Raw genomic sequence first — 7,265 nt, 5'->3', positions numbered from 1 at the left:
GTCAAATATCAACATAACTTCATTGAAATCATCAACCAACCAAAGTCATATGTAATCGGAAATGATTCATAACTCTCTAATAGTTGACCAACAATTTCTTGGTTACTTCCTTGAATGTAGGAGCATACACTACAAAAAAGTAGGTAGTTAGTAGGGGTTTTTTTTTTGCGGTTTCAGAAAACCGCCACAAAATATTATAATTTGGCGGTTATTTTAACCGCTACAAAAAGTTACGTTTTCAACGGTTTAAAACCGCCACAATATTTCGTGGCCAACTTAATTAAAATAATTTTTTTATTATTTTTTAAAAGAATAAAAATCATAAACTTATTCTTAGGCACGCATGCTTCACTTTCTCTCTAACTTCTTTCAAAATTCTTCTCTTATTCAATCCTCTTCCACTTCTCGCTTTTAGGGTTTCAATTTCTTTAATAGCGCCCGGTCCTAATCGCTCTGATACCAGCGCCACCAAAGACAACGCTGTTGCAAAGAAGAAAGTCGAGAACGAAGATCTGGTGAATCCAAAAGCCTCTCTTCAAATTTTCTCTCATTCTAGACCGCAAATTTCTACTCTGTTTTCTCTTGCAACAAAATGAAAATCGATTATGGTAATTTGTGCAGTCCGATGAGGATTTGGCACTGAAGCAGCAATAGAGTTGTGCGTGGAGAGGGTTCAGGATCCCCGACTAGGGATTGCAGAAGGTTTCAATGAGGTAAACCTAGTTGTATGCTCGAATGGAACAAATTTTGATTTGAATGAGGATTTTTAGCTTTCTTTTATATTTAATTTTATGTGTTTGAAATTGGGATGTGTTGTTGTGTTAGTTTGACAAGAAATTCGAACTTATGACTTCAGTTCCTAAGGCGTTGAAATTTCTTTGCCCTCATTATGGCACTCTTAAGGCGTATTACGAAACTATGAGAGAGTCTAATTAGAAGGAATTGTTATTTGTGTGCTATGGTGTTGCTATTTGGTATGAAGATATTGTCTAAATGTTTGTTAGGAAAGTTAGGATTCGTTATAATTATGATAAGATCTAAATTATCCAATGTTGAACAAAATTAAATTTCAGTTTTTTATCCCATATTTTTCTCCTGTTTTATCTGAACTGTTGTAGATTGGTTGACATTTCTTAACCAAACTCGTACCTTTTTATATTCTAGCATTGTATGACTCCATATGAATAAGAGAAAAAAATATCATCTCTTCCCCAAAAATTCCAATTGGTATACGAAAGTTTAAGTGAATTAAAGACCTGTTATTGCTTTCAAGTCTGAATTCAGACCAATTATGGTCCCCTTTTTAATGCTTTTTTGATAAATTTTGTTCCTCTCATGTCTGCAATGATAAGTTAAAATGTTTCTTTGATATTGATCTTTGAAATTACAGGGGTATGGATCTTTTTTGTTGCGGGATTTGCCCTTTGATGCTATTCAGTTTTGCATCTACAAGCAGATTTGAATAAGTTATATATGCTTGCGGTAAATTCCTCAAGTTGTTTCACTATTAAAATTTTGACCCTCCTCTTATATAATGAGTATAAATTATACTAGAAAGAAAGGAACTTTTACAATTCAGTGTGTTTAATTATTAGTTGAGAAATATCCATTTCTGAGATCTTTATGTCTCGAGGAATTAGTCTTTAATTATCAACTGAGAAATATCCTTGGTGCAAACAAAAAAATAAACTTAATATTGTTTATTTGGTAATAAGCTACTTATTTTATTTGAAGTATTTGGCTATTTACATGATTGAGTAGACAAAACATGCACCTCCAAAATTTCAGACATGGGCACCTGTAACCTAACATATGCTAACCCAAAACCATTTGTTGCTTGTATTTTTTTCCATTCCCATTTATAATTTTTTGAAGGGGAGGAGAAATGGTTAATAATGATTCTTGGAGGTTAAATTGCTGTATTTTAGTTTTCTTTATGTTTGATTTGTTAAGCATTATTGCAAGTCCAACTAAGCCTTTTGTTGAGATGTGACTAATTGCTTTGTTTCTTGTAGGTGCACTAACTGGAGCTATAACTACCCCCTTGATGTCATCAAGACAAGGTTAATGGTTCAACTAAGCTGTGAACTTTCTTTTTTTAATCTTGTTTTTACAAGGTAGCCATCTTTCTCCATACACAAATGCAGAAATGATACCTTCTGTATATGGCTAATCTACAAGCAAATCAATAATAATATTCAGTGTAAATTATCAAGTCATTCATAAGTTCCTATTTTCCTCCTCAAGGGATCTGCAAACCAATATAAGGGAATCACAGACTGTGTTCAAACAAATCTATATAAGGAGAGGTAGGCCTTAGGTGACTAACAGGGGATCATAATCTTTCTGACTTTGCAGCTCAAGGAAATTTTAGCAAAGCAAGCTGAATTGGGAGTTGAAGTTGCTGGAATACCATCATACTACCTGAAGAAATCTGAAAATCAAGGTCTTCAGAGGGAAGGGAGAACTTTTATAGTTATTTGAATTAAAATATTCATTTCTAGTAAAACTTGGTCTGTATTTATACATCAAAATCTGGTAGAGTTTTTGTGTCTGTCTGTATTGCAGGTCTTTTTATACAACAAAATTAAGGGTATGCTGCATCGTTTGACTATGATAGTTCATATTTATGGATGTAGTTGAGTACTTCATATGTGATGAATTAGAGGTATGTACTCTGTTTATATCTATCCGGTTGATTGTGTCGTATTGAAGCTCATAGTGCTTTCTTGGCTAAGGTAATGTGCATTTGAAGGCGTTTAAAATATTTCATGATATAGAATTTGAATAATATTTTGTTTCTTGTTTCTTTTCTACACGCCTAATTTTCTACATGCATGGTCAATGTTTTAAATTCTTGAACCTTGAGTCTTTAATTTTTGCTTAGTTAGTTTTCATTTATACGTTAAAGTCATTGCATTCATTTTTTGGGGCCCCCGCTTCCTCAATTTTTTTGTAATGTGTAGGCTAATGTGCTACTTTTAAGCAATTTATATAATTAGTATAATTAGTGATAATTTTAAGCAATAATTTGATAAATACCTAAAATATATAGATTATTATTTCTCAATTTATAATAATAAAAATAATTTTAAATCTATCTTTTAAAATAATAAAAATGCATCGATATAATGTAGAATAAAGTGAGAAAAGTAAAAAAAAATACATTTTTTTACGATTTAAAACTGTGAGAAAGAGGAAAGAAAATTGAAAATAAGGTGACATTTTTAAATAGATGTAAAATTAACATGTAAAAATTGAATGTCTTTTCAATCAAATCATCCCTCCAGTACATTCAGTTGTACACAGAGTAGTTTATGCTGAATCTGTTCTATCAAATAATGGTTCATTTAATTTTCCTTTGTGAATTGTGTTTATTTATATGAAATCCTTACTAGCTCTAATATTATTTTTCCTTAGGTTCCTTCACGTTGTTAGTTCACCGGATTTGATAAATACCATCAGTGGTATCGTGGATGAGATGTCTCAGTTGGAGGATTCAAAGAAATTTTATGTTTCTTTATATGGGAAGGTGATACTCTGTCTTTCAATAAATAAATACCGATATTGTATGTGTGTAGTTTTTGATTAATAGTCGTAGTCGTAGTCACTTCAATCTCTGATATTTGTTGTAAGCGTGGGTTTCTTATGGACAAATGACTGTCATTGTTCTGGAGCATATGATAAGTAAAATTGATTTTGATATTCTCTCTCTCATAGGATGAAATCACTTTGCACTTGATGGAGTTATGTGCGTGTACCATTTCAGTATTCTCATTTATTTGTGGCGGTTTAAAACCGCCAGAAATGTTGAATCAAGCAAATTTTAGATTGATTTGGCGGTTTAAAACCGCCAGAAATAATAAATCAAGTAACATTAAAATGCATTTTTTAGCGTTTTAAAACCGCCACAAAGTGATTGAATTTTCTGGCGCACAAAACCAGCGTTTACAAAATCTACGCCACAAACTGTTTTTGGTGACTGTGGACCCGGCGGTTATTAATGACGCTGGTAAAGCCACTTGTGCAAGTTACTTTATATGTGATTCATTAATATCGATCTAGGTTCAACATTATTCTTGTTAACAATATTAATTTGGATATATCCATTATTTTGTACGTGGATATTTTTTTTTGTTGAGTTTTGTGATGGCCAAAACTCTACATAAGAAGTGTGTTACTCTTCCTTAAAGTCATTGAATTTGCTCTTATTTATAGCATACAACACTATCGTATATTAAAAGTAAGGATTGGAATTATTTTGGAGGGATTTTGACATAAGATGGAATTGGGCTCATTATAGATAGCAATGACTGGATATTGGTTTTTATTCGTGATTCTTATTTTTATTTCCACTTGATTTGAATATGTTGTTTTGTATTTAACATGTTTGGATTGACAAAATTTCTAACATTTGGTATCAGAGTCAAGTAAAGTCTCTATCTTACTTGTATTGATGTCTTGTGATGAAATTTTTCTTCTTTTTTTTTTTTTTTCAGTGAATGAGAATATTTTTTTAAGCCTCCCTTAATCTAATAAAACTAGATATTGAATGAAAAATCCTATTCTACACTTTCTATGAATTAAAATCGGCATTTTGATGTTAAAAATAATGGTTGAACAACAAGTTCCTCGATAAGATGATAAGGCAACATTAAGAAGATCTATTAGAATTAAAAGGTTAGCAATTCCCAGTAATTATGTAGTGTATATCTACTAGAATTAAATAAGTCTATATTCTTAAGTAGGTTAATAAGTCTAAATATTAAATATATTATTATAATTAATTATATGTATGAAATATAATTATTAATTATAAATTGATATATAATGTATAATATTATTTTTATATTTTAAATAAATCAACCTATCAAGTTTACTAGACTTTTTAAAACCCTAAAGAGTGAAGTCTGACTTGTAATAAAATAATTTTTTGAAGTTTTGACATTTTAATAAACATATATAATCTAATTAAACTTTAAATAGGTCTGGATGTAGCCCCTGATAAATTGCCTAGTGTCCTTATTTATTTCTACCCTTAATCATAAGGAGATTACTTGCGTGCCCTTTCGGAATAGAGGGTTTAGGTGCCCTCTGTACGGACATCCAATCAGGTCATGCCACGTGGCCACTTACTCCATGTCACCCAGGGTGTTGAAACTTTGACCAGAAATCGGGTAATTGGATCTGATCCGCCCCTGCACCATGATCCAACAAACCAACCCGAATAGAGGGTCCCTCTTTTGTCCAATTTGTAAATGCATGCCACCTCATTTTGTTTGCATTGAAACGTGGCTCCATCTACTTCTCTTAATCGAAGGTTCCTGTTTGCTTTGGTGTTTTGTTGGCTCCATCTTCTTAAGCCAAGGTTGTTTTCCTTCCCATCCTCGGGTTTGGTTGGATCAGGTGTTGTATCTCCGTTTCCATCTTGTTCTCCTCATGGATGTTGTTCTGTTGGTTCTGTTCGTGAAATGGTGTGTCTGTTAGTTTGTCTTTGTTTCCATCTTCTTCTCTTAAGCGACGAAATTGTCTCCTTTCCCTTTTCCATCTTCTTGTTGTGTCTCTGTTTCCATTTTGTTGGCATGGATGTTGTTGTGTTCATGAAATGTTGTCTCCGTTACCGTGGGTTTGCTTCCATTTGAAATCCTTGCAGGATGTTATCCTCATGAAAGGTGGTCTCTCTTTCCTTCTGAAATCCTTGCAGGTTCTTCTCCTCAGCTGATTTTCGAGTTTTTTGTGTGGTTCCTGGGGATAGGCACCCCGATTCTGAAGTGAACAGTTAGTGGTAAGTTGAATATTGTTCGATTAAGTTGTAATAAGTTTTCAATTGTGCCCGACTTCTCTTTAATTGACTGGTCATGTAGTGTTGCTTTCACGAATAACGTATGTGTGAATATTGTTTGGTTTATTTGGTGAGTTGTTAGGATTGATATTGTTATGTGATTTTGTTAGGGTTTTTTTTTTTTTTTTGCAGATTTAGTAAGTATTGATAACTCAGGTAGGTGTTGTTGTATTTCGTTGTGAAGGCATCATTATGGATTGTAATTTATTTTTGCAATTTGATAGTGTTGTTATTGGGTCGTTGTAATTATTGTTTTATTAATGTGGTTTGACAAAATTTGTGGTAAGCATTATTGGTTATGATAATGTTTGTCCATCGTATTTATATTTGTTAAATATCAGAAATGGAGAATTCTGCATCTTCCCATACAAGCAGGACTACGTTATCCACATTACGAAGGGAAATGCCGATATGTTATTGTGGCATTCAAAGTAGGATACAATACTCAAAAACTCGTAAGAATCCAGGGAGAAAATTTTTTGGTTGTGGAAGATATAACGGGACAAGTAGTCATTGTCGGTTTTTTGAATGGTGCAACGAAATGGATCAAGTGGAAGAATTAGAAACAATAGTGTCTGGGCATATTTGTGATATATCTGAGTTGCAGGTTAAAATTGACAAGTTGAGAGAGGAGTTAAATGTTACAAATAAGAAGGTAGAAGTTGTGGAAGAAATGGTGATGGATGTTTTGAAGATGGTGAAATCAAATGAGATTAAAATGAGGAACAAATTTATTGTGGTTTGGATCATAGTGTTTGTCTTGGCTGGAATTATAATGATATGAAGAACAATTGTGAAATATTGTGATTAATTTGATTTACTACTAAATATCATGTACGTTTATGTTATTTTGAAGTTTGATTTAGTATTAAATGAAATGTACGTGTATGTTATTTTGAATTGGAAGTGCATGGAAAATTAGTTTGGAAATACGTTGGAGAAAATGATGGTTTGTTGGAAGGTTAATGGGTTCATATACAATGGTAATACTTAATAATAGTTTTTATTCACATTTTAAAACAAAAGGTTTTTTAATTTAGCATCATTTAATTCTGTAAATTAAATGATTAATAAACCATGCTGACGTTGAACTTCCATTTTGTAATAGAATAGCATATATTAATAAATTTTAAACAACATATGTATATATAACATTTAATTTGATTATTTAATCCTAATGCAATAAAAAACAAGTACAATGCATAACATTTTTTAATACTTCGTACACACGTATATATTAAACATAAAATAATGAAATTATAGATGTTCCATTTGTCCAATTAAAGATGTTACATACCAAGTTGCAAATTTAAATAAAAGAAGAGTAAATAAAATTATCATTGTCCTTCAATACTCCAAATAAAATAGTAGATCCTTCCTTGATATTGTTCAACTGGCAATAATCAGTCCATCGTCCTATTAA

At 31.8% G+C, this 7,265-nt stretch overlaps 1 long non-coding RNA gene across 6 annotated transcripts; it reads left to right on the top strand.

Annotated features, from left to right (window-relative positions):
• Positions 1 to 324: 324 nt before the first annotated feature.
• On the top strand, positions 325 to 6,742 carry LOC109790725 (uncharacterized). 6 transcript variants are annotated; one of them, XR_014433181.1, is made up of 7 exons: positions 325 to 515; positions 622 to 713; positions 1,391 to 1,482; positions 2,016 to 2,063; positions 2,359 to 3,532; positions 5,705 to 5,785; positions 5,975 to 6,177. It is a non-coding gene; the product is annotated as an uncharacterized LOC109790725 (long non-coding RNA). The 6 variants fall into 6 exon arrangements; XR_014433179.1 differs by lacking the exon at positions 5,975 to 6,177 and adding an exon at positions 6,184 to 6,742 and having other exon boundaries at positions 326 to 515; XR_014433182.1 differs by lacking the exons at positions 5,705 to 5,785; positions 5,975 to 6,177 and adding an exon at positions 3,721 to 5,697 and having other exon boundaries at positions 326 to 515.
• The last annotated feature ends 523 nt before the right edge of the window (positions 6,743 to 7,265 follow it).

The sequence above is a fragment of the Cajanus cajan genome, chromosome 4, assembly GCF_000230855.2.
Source record: "Cajanus cajan strain Asha chromosome 4, NIPB_CcT2T_4, whole genome shotgun sequence".
Taxonomy (NCBI): Eukaryota; Viridiplantae; Streptophyta; class Magnoliopsida; order Fabales; family Fabaceae; genus Cajanus; species Cajanus cajan.
This window is presented reverse-complemented; position numbering and strand designations above follow the sequence as displayed.